This window comes from Littorina saxatilis, linkage group LG16, assembly GCF_037325665.1.
Source record: "Littorina saxatilis isolate snail1 linkage group LG16, US_GU_Lsax_2.0, whole genome shotgun sequence".
NCBI classification, from domain to species: domain Eukaryota; kingdom Metazoa; phylum Mollusca; class Gastropoda; order Littorinimorpha; family Littorinidae; genus Littorina; species Littorina saxatilis.
In genome coordinates this window covers 13,200,522-13,210,486 of record NC_090260.1, presented here as the reverse complement: position 1 = coordinate 13,210,486, position 9,965 = coordinate 13,200,522, and the positions used below count along the sequence as shown (strand labels likewise).

At 38.7% G+C, this 9,965-nt stretch overlaps 2 long non-coding RNA genes across 2 annotated transcripts; both read left to right on the top strand.

Moving 5' to 3' along the window:
* Positions 1-1,755, top strand: LOC138950434 (uncharacterized). The gene is made up of 3 exons (XR_011450657.1): positions 1-472; positions 1,027-1,111; positions 1,279-1,755. It is a non-coding gene; the product is annotated as an uncharacterized lncRNA (long non-coding RNA).
* Positions 1,756-1,841: 86 nt separating this feature from the next.
* On the top strand, positions 1,842-5,809 carry LOC138950432 (uncharacterized). Its single transcript, XR_011450656.1, has 2 exons — positions 1,842-2,163; positions 4,267-5,809. It is a non-coding gene; the product is annotated as an uncharacterized lncRNA (long non-coding RNA).
* Positions 5,810-9,965: the final 4,156 nt, after the last annotated feature.

The window sequence follows — 9,965 nt, the reverse complement described above, 5'->3', positions numbered from 1 at the left end:
TAAAGTGTAACTAAACAAGCAAAAAGGAAAAACATCGTTCAGCAACCTTTACACTTTGATATGAAGAAAGGCCTCATATACTGTCGAACTGCGAAAAAAAAATTTTTTTCTCTCACTCGGTCACTGTTTGACGGACATGTGAAGTGCGCGCCAGGAACGACAATCTTCTTAGTTTACCTGATTAATGCCCTTAATTTTTGGTTCTGGTACTTTCAGTTCCGGCTGTTGTCATCAATCTACCAAAATAAAAGATCAAACGGAGTTTTCGATTTTTATTTCATGGTTCAGAAAAATATTGCTTATTTTCTGAAGTCAACCGTTTTAGCGAATCTTTCTTTGATTCTTAAAAGTCATTTCAGATTTTTGAAAAATAGTTAACGGTTAGTAATTACCAATATATCGTAAACAAACATATCGATAGGTTTTGGTAAGAAGACACAAGTGCGATGAATGTGGTACCAGTATTTTTGTGGTAAGTAAGGATGCATTTCTTTGCTGTAAACACATTTACAATGCACATTTAATCTGTTTAGCAACATAAACGAAAGCATGGTACAGTGCCGCTTGTTTGTGGTCTATCTTTTCGCGGCAGATGCGTAACAATTAGGGTCTCAGTTGGAAAAAGCTGCTCGGAACCAGAGCAGATTTGGCTTGGGTTCTTTGAGTGTGAATGATCGACGAGTGGCTTGACATTTTTAACGAATCATTACTGTAGCCTACTTCAAACCATCATCTGTTTCTGAATTTGTCAGCATGATCAGTTATGATTGAGCAGTCTCATAGGAATCGTCCATAAAATGTTAAACCGAAAAAGGGCAGACGATTCTGAATCACACAGGCTGCTGTACAAAATCAGATCTAAAACGATATTTTGAACTGCGACGTCTGCGTAAATGCCCTGTAACAAAATACTTTGTCCTGGTCATGTGTATACACATCAGCTTCTATTGGGAAGATCAGTATTTTATATTAATCAAAAATACAAGATTATAAATAGTTCTGAAGAATGATCGCCTTTGATTTCAGTTTCAGCGGCAAACTAGCAGATCTGTCCAAACCGGCATCGTTTCATGGTTGAAACTTGAATAATCCCAAATAGATCTGAGTGGGGGTAAGTTGTATAGTATTTCAATTTTTTACGGCAGTTTTATTTAAAGATAGTGTAGATCTAGTGGATGTCTCTGGTGAAGACTACAGTTATATGAATTTTTTGTTGTAATATTAAAATGATTGTTCTTTATTTACACAGTTGAATAATTTGTATTTATTTGTTTGCAGATTACGGCATACTGAGTGCTCCAAGAACATACGCCTGCTGGCATTTTGTGTCTTTTCTGAAGACGTCGAGGCAAGCAGAAGTCACGGTCCTGGCCACACACACACAATGACATGAACAAGAAATGATATTTTTTCATGGGCATATCCAGTATTAAAACTTTATTACCATGCAAACGCAACGATTAGAATTTAGAGAAGGTCATCGGTCACACACACACACACACACACACACACTGGGCGGATCCGGAGGGGGGGTTCTGGGGTTTCCGGACCACTTAGGAGCCGGCCTTTGTATTCTAAGTGACGATTTTGGAAAGAAGTTGGCTAATTAGTTTGCTCAGGTTGCGCCAGATCGATCAATTGTCCTTGTTGTGATTCAAATTTTTCTTTTTAATATATGTACTTTTTTGGAAGGTGTATTAGGGGATGTTTCTTTGCTCAGATTGATCCATTTCCCTTGTTTTTATCAAAATACATTTGTCGGACACCCCCCCCCCCCACCCCCCCCCCCCCCCCCAAGGAGGTTGAACGCTTCGCGTCTTCAACTGAACGCTTCGCGTCTTCAACTAAACGCTTCGCGTCGTCAAATTGTCCCTAAAAGAAATTTGGAAACTCTCCCTTAAAAATGATGTGATCCGCCCCTGCACACACACAAACACACACAAATAGAGAAGTAATAAATGGATACAGTTTTTCTTTATTTAAATTACAATCAGATGTGGTCGTAGAACAGGCACTGTAAACAAAACCTAGCATGATATACCACTTGTGTGATGTTTCGGTCAATATCTTTATTTTACTTTCAGAAATACATTGGCGTTTTGAATGTCAAGGGAAGTGATACAAATGCTGCAGCGGGCTATCAAGAACGCGAAGGCAAACAAGGTAAATACCTACTTCTGACATTAGTTTACTTATTAACTCTTTCTATACTGGCCATTATCTCCCCAGTCTCTCCCCAGAAACTGGCCATTTGCATGGGTTTGCAAAAACATTCTAAAAAATAAACAAAACAAGATGCAGCCTTCAAACTCATAGGTTTTATTGTGAATATATTGCTAAAACATATGCCAAAGTTTGGTTTCATTGTTGTGAAAAAAAATAAAAATATGATGTCCAGAATTGATGGGTATATTTTACGCAATACGAAAAAGGGGGTATGTATTTTGACTTAGAAGCATTTTTTCTTATGAAGGCTCTGTTTGCAACAAAACTGTTTTTGTTTACTTGTATGAAGATTGTGCTAACACAAAAACATAACAAATACCAACTGATTTTCCATTTGGTGGTCATGTAAGCATTGTGAACATGTCCGAAAAATCTGATCACACACCATGTGGTCGACATGCAGACCTGACCGGCCAGTGTATGGTGGTAGAGTTGGAAAATAGGAAAAGTCTTGATGCCAATCCTTCATCAAAAACCGAAGAAAATCGTCATTGTAATAATATTCTAAATCAAACGACTAGGATAGATGACAGACACAACGACAAACACATTCAATTCTATATAAAACATACAGAATGCGCACGTTAACAAGCTGACCATAACAATGTGCCCATCGTGCATGAAGTGTGGCTTTGGTCGGATCAGTAGCCGTGCTTTGTCTGCGATGCTAAACATGAAATTTTGTTAAAGCGACGATTTAGCAATGTTGTTGTTGCTGCTGCTGCTGCTGTCTGTTCTTGTCACGACATCTCGCCATATAACAGATTTTTCCCTCCTGATTCTGAGAAGAAGCTGTTTAATTGTGATATCAGGCCTAGGAACCCCTGATTTTCACTTGGAGCATTCTCAAAGAAACTTAGCGTATGTTAAGAAAAATGAGTGTACTCCACACTTTGTCTTTTGTTGTTCGTTGTCGTTGCATGTCTACCGTTCCACAGCCACCTACTTTAAGTGCAAGTGTTAAATGACGTATTTCCACAAAAGACTGCTTGCAGAGAATCATGTGATGCCAATGACAGGTAAGGACATGTGGTAATACATACTACGTTTTGGAACCAGGGAAAATGCAGCACAAATTATTTATCAACCAAATTGATTGACTTGTGCACCATGACAAAAGTTTTCTTTGATCCATAAAAGGTCTTTTGCCAGAAAAATTACTCTGAACATCAAGTACTCTGCAAGTTGTCACACATTTACATTATTGAAATGAAAAGAAAACACACCAGTAACCAGGTTAGGTACGTTAATATCTATAATCAATATCTCGGCACGTTACTGCCTTCTTCGGGATGGTAAGCTGAACATTATTGAACAAAATAATCGGTTTAGATTGTATACTTTGATTCCTGAACGAAGAAGCAGAGGTACTGCATACAACTAGGACTGTAATATCAGCTTTTGCCTGAAACACACACACATACACTTATAAAATTAATGCAATGTCATTGTATGAAGCCAGAACAATCACTAACTTACATAGTTGGACACACAATTACCCATCACTGAACAATAAATCGAAGTCGGGTGGATTCAATGACTAAAGCAATAAAGGCTTTGAAAAAACCCTCATCACAAAACATCCCCCCCCCCCCCCCAATTTTTTTTTTTCTTTAAATAAATGAAATAAAACAGGTTGTGTATATAGCGCAGTAAACACCATGCAGGTACAAGCAAAGATTTGACAGTGATTATCCTTGTTTTATATAGCACACATTTTCTAGTTTTAATCTCTCTCTCTCTCTCTCTCTCTCTCTCTCTCTCTCTCTCTCTCTCTCTCTCTCTCTCTCTCTCTCTCTCTCTCTCTCTCTCTCTCTCTCTGGAAAGTAATTTATTGACCTGTGGGTTATTTGCGTTTGTATACACATTGGTGATTCGTAAACTATGTTGAAAGAGATTGTCAAACAATATTATATGGGGTGTCTTAAAAAAATGTATATCAACAAAATCTGTCATTATTATCAGGCACACGGTTTTAACAAAGCTATGTCACGGAATGCAACATAAGTGGCTTAAAAAATCGTGTTTTTGTGTGTGCAGGATATTCGCTAGGACAGGACCTCAAGCTGAACCAGCACAGCAGCGATGCATTCTTCCATGGCTTCCACAAAAGTCTTTCACCTATGGCGGGCATTGCATACAGATAGTCCAAAGAGGGTTAGGGTTACCCTAACCCTCCTTTTTAAAAATTCTTTAGACCAATTATCCCTCTGTTCCCATGTTAAACATGGAATAATTCTGGACAAATGCGAGGACGTTAGCTTTTTTTAATTTTATTTTTTTATCATTGTACTTATCATTAAAACTTTTTTAGATTTCGATTCGTAAACCATTTACATTAATCCTTTGTTTTTTAACTTTGTTCATCTTACCACAGTCACTTCGTTGTTTAGATTTATCATTAAATTTGTTACCATTATGCAGGAAAAATGTAGAATAAAACCAGGAGAGCTTTCGGTAGAAGATATTTCCTGTGTCAAAAGTTAATGCTTATTCTGATTGATGGGTGCTCCAAACTAAGTTATTTTGACTGCCTTATTCGAATTCATTTCCAAGACAGGGCTGAGAAGTGGAGAAGCTTAGGAGAGTATCGTAAAAATTGTCTGGGTGTTTATGCAAAACTTTCGAATATGTCAGATTTTACTTTAGAGATTTTAAATACTGTTAACTGACAGAAATGCTATAACTTCTACACCAATTGACTGGATAACTTCATATTCAGCATACTTAAACTTGATTTTATGCATATGCAGTTCACAAAGTGGCAAATTTGTAGGTTAAATTATCTAACTTTTGCATCGCTTTCGTGTCTGAGGATTGCCCTGAACCTAGCTGTAACTGCATGCTTTCTTCAGGTCATCGATAGCCTGGAGGTTGAAGGGGATGTTTTTACATACTCAGACATTCAAAATAATCAAAAAGGTAAAAGCCTGAAGGGTTTAAATTAGGTAAAAATGGCTACCGCTCAATGTCAAAACTCGTTCTGTTTAGTCGACCCCCGAATTTGGAGAAAAAAATTAAAATTGCACAAAAGTCAGACCATTCAATTTACAAAATTGCCACTTACTGTAAAGGCAGAACATAAACTGAAGTTAATGAATACCATATATAAAATAATTGGTTCAACAGATGCAGAAGTAATTTGCATGGTTGTGGGTGTCCTTTTTAGGGGGGTCAACCCTGTAGAAGAGACGATTTTCTTTAATTATCAATCCGTAATATATTGTTTGTTATGCATACAAGATTAAGATTGACAAATACTTCAAGACTCCTCATTGATCTTAAGAAATGTTGTGGTTTTTTTTGTTACTGACTGATTCACTTTCTATTCTACATAAGTCACGACAAGAAAAGCAAGGGAGGTAATTTCTTCGGAAGAGGTAATTCTCTCCCCTCAGAACGATTGTTGTAGTTTGTTTGATTTTGTTCCCTTCTAATAAGTATTATTTAAAATAGATCTTTACATCTTGATGTGAAAGGCGCAGTACCCCCCTCCCCCCAAATTCTAGGTTGTGTCCATGTAAAATCCTGATCCTAGTCAAGATCCGAGTTGGTTTTTCATGCAACTGTGCCTCTTTATGCCACTCAATTAGACATACTTTGCAATCCATAATTGCACGAAACTAAGTACAGGAAATACGTTGTTGTCGTGTTTTTAATATTACATAATGAAATAAAAAAAATGTCACAACTGGTTTCGTGTTGGGCTTTCTCTCTCTGTCTGAATCTCATAATTACTTCCTTCTGAGGCCTGAAATGTGTTGCAGGCATTGTTCAGCTTACATTTATTGTTACAATTTTTGTGGATATGTTATTAAGTGTGTCTGTGTTTCTATCATTCGTTATCAGTGTGGTTAAAAAAAAAGCACACGTCAAAGTAATTTACCCTTCATCATTATCAAAACATGCAGATACAGGTATAAATAAATATTTGTGATACTTTAAACAAATACAATGTTTGTTTGTTGCGTTTTTTCTTTTTTTCAGAGCAAACACACATCGTATTTGTTCAAACGTGTATAGTCTGCACTTTCTAATACCCTGCATGGATCTCCAAATCAAGAATAATGAAAAGTCGTCAAATAGCCCTGCAGCACTCGCATGAACATGATAGAGGCTTGCATGCATGCACCCAGGCTCGCTGTCTTCGGCTAAAAGAGCTTACCGTTGGATCTTCGCTCAGACAAATGTAGCTGTCTTGTCCACTTGCTCCTGTCGCATAGATCTGCAATGTGCAACATCATCTTTGATTAATAAGTCTGAGGCACAGACAAACACACACGCGCGCACATTTGCGAGAGAATGCACGTCAGTAATCAAACAGTATAAAAACATACCACAGACGTGGTGGTGGAAACTGGACATTCGCCGTATAACAAACTCAAGAGATTCATTTGTGTGTGTATGTTTAATCAAAAGTTCATCTTGGGCACATTCAGTCTGTATTGTAACAGGACCCATCCCGTAAAAACTTCGAACAGATCTATTAACCTTTGCCGGATGCCGCTTTTGACTACACACTCCCGACGATGCGGGTTTGTCTGAACCCATACATTTGAAAGAGGGTTTTTACCGTTTATTCCTCTAACGACGATGCGGGTTTGTCTGAACCCATACATTTGAAAGAGGGTTTTTACCGTTTATTTCTCTAACGACGGGGTGGGTTCAGGGAAACCCACAGCGCTACTTCAGTGGTTGCATCGAGTTTCTCCCTTCACCGACCTCTTGCAGGGGAAGGAGAGGGGGAGGGAGAGGGGGAGGGAGAGACTGAGAGAGACTGAGAGACTAAGAAAGAGAGAGAGAGAGAGACTAAGAAAGAGAGAGAGAGAGAGACTAAGAGAGAGAGAGAGAGACTAAGAAAGAGAGAGAGAGACTAAGAAAGAGAGAGAGAGAGAGACTAAGAGAGAGAGAGAGTCTAAGAAAGAGAGTGAGAGACTAAGAAAGAGAGAGAGAAAGAGACTAAGAAAGAGAGAGAGGGAGACTAAGAAAGAGAGAGAGAGAGAGACTAAGAAAGAGAGAGAGACTAAGAAAGAGAGAGAGAGACTAAGAAAGAGAGAGAGACTAAGAAAGAGAGAGAGAGACTAAGTGAGAGAGAGACTACGAAAGAGAGAGAGAGAGAGAGAATAAGAAAGAGAAAGAGAGAGAGAGAGAGACTAAGAAAGAGAGAGAGAGAGACTAAGAAAGATAGAGAGAGAGAGACAAATAAAGAGAGAGAGAGAGAGACAAATAAAGAGAGAGAGAGAGACTAAGAAAGAGAGAGAGAGAGACTAAAAAAGAGAGAGAGACTAAGAAAGAGAGAGAGAGAGACTAAGAAAGAGAGAGAGAGAGACTAAGAAAGAGAGAGAGGGAGACTAAGAAAGAGAGAGAGACTAAGAAAGAGAGAGAAACTAAGAGAGAGAGAGAGAGAGAGAGAGAGACTAAGAGAGAGAGAGAGAGAGAGACTAAGAAAGAGAGAGAGACTAAGAAAGAGAGAGAGAGACTAAGAAAGAGAGAGAGAGAGACTAAGAAAGATAGAGAGAGACTAAGAAAGAGAGAGAGAGACTAAGAAAGAGAGAGAGAGACTAAGAAAGAGAGAGAGAGAGAGACTAAGAAAGAGAGAGAGTGAGAGACTAAGAAAGAGAGAGAGAGAGAGACTAAGAAAGAGAGAGAGAGACTAAGAAAGAGAGAGAGAGAGAGACTAAGAAAGAGCTAGAGAGAGAGAGAGAGACTAAGAAAGAGAGAGAGACTAAGAAAGAGAGAGAGAGACTAAGAAAGAGAGAGAGAAAGAGAGACTAAGAAAGAGAGAGAGACTAAGAGAGGGAGAGAGAGACTAAGAAAGAGAGAGAGAGAGACTAAGAGAGAGAGAGAGAGAGACTAAGAAAGAGAGAGAGAGACTAAGAAAGAGAGAGAGAGAGACTAAGAAAGAGAGAGAGAGACTAAGAAAGAGAGAGAGCGAGAGACTAAGAAAGAGAGAGAGATAGACTAAGAGAGAGAGAGAGAGACAAAGAAAGAGAGAGAGAGAGACTAAGAAAGAGAGAGAGAGAGAGACTAAGAAAGAGAGACAGAGAGAGAGACTAAGAGAGAGAGACAGAGAGAGAGACTAAGAGATAGAGACAGAGAGAGAGACAGACAGAGAGAGAGACAGACAGAGAGAGAGAGACAGACAGAGAGACAGAGACAGAGACAGACAGTCAGATAGACAGACAGTCAGATAGACGGATAGACGGATAGACAGACAGACAGACAGACAGAGCAACTGACAACAGACATACAGACAGAGAGATACGGACAGACAAACAGAGAGACAGACAGTCTCTTGGAGACAAACAGGCAGACAGACACTGTTCCGCCGCTTTGGTAATTATGGGTGTAGCAGAACCCGCGCCGTCGGCAGAGGGATAGTTACAATAACTACTACTCTTTAAAAGTATGGGTATGTGTGAACCCGCGCCATCGGTAGTGTTTATGTAAATTATCATAATCAATTAATTCTGATGTTTTGTCATGTACACACTAAAAATTTGCAGACAGAGAGCAAATTAGGTGTGTGAGAGATACTTAAAATTTCAAAACGATACCTTTAATATTTCCAGAGTTACAATGATTTTAGTGTGTCTCTGGGTACAGGTGAACCCAGGAAGCACGGCAAAGGTTAAATTCTGTAATCCTTGACAAGGTTTTTTCCAATCATCTGTATCTGACCGAAGTAAAAAATCAAAAAAAATCAGCCAGTACACGCATCTACCCCCTCACACGACAATACATATGTGCATGGCGAAAAAAGGAATCGAGAGGGGGGGAACAAGGAATAAATTAGATCCAGAAATAATTCCACTTCATCATTCCAAAATTCAAGTGTGAAGTGATCGGATACTGTGGTAAAGATACGTGCTTAGTATCACAACTGAAAATACAAGCCCTTGGGTTTTAAATCAAGGAAACAATTAAAGTTAAGGAAAGATCAACAGAAATGTCGAGAACATGTAAAATATTGTACTTACAATCCGTTTCAGCATGCTCTTCGAATAATAATCTCCCAGTCAGCCTCGTGCTTAGGACTTCGACAGGATGTTGCCTCTCACGCTGAGCCAGTACATTTGGAGTGAATTCAAAGGCCAGAGATGCAGTACAAGCACATTAGTTAGATCCAATTCATTTACATTGCTACCTTGCCCAATTTATGGCTATTTATGTTGGTAACATCACACATGTGGCAAGCAGTGCTTGTTGCCGACTCTGCTGGGACAGGCAGCAGACGATTTTATTTAGGAACCAAATTCTGATTGGTTAAAACATAAAACCGGAACTCAAAGTACCACTTGTTCTTTGGAAGTATCAAATCAAGAACAGATAATCAGGTAAATCTGAAATGGGTTCAACACTTTTAAAAAATCGTAGTAAATCAGAAAACACAGTAAACGTTGGAAAAATCGTCCAGTATCGCTTCTACAGGTCTATACTTGGACAAAACATAAAGCAATTCAGTAAAGCTGACACTTCAAAATGTCTGTTTAGTTACACTTTAAAGCTTTTAAATGGTCTGAAAGTAGTGTTACCGCGTACTTATCGATGCACTCATTCGTTTTATTTTTTCAGCGACGGTCACTTAGTTTAAGGTTGCAAAAGGGCTAAGTCTCGCTGGCACCACAGTTTTACAGTCCACAGATCGCAACAGTGCCGCTAGTAGTCTACACTTTGTGTTTGATGGTAGAATGGGATATACAGATTACAACACTCGTGGTTTTTTATATGGCTTGTAT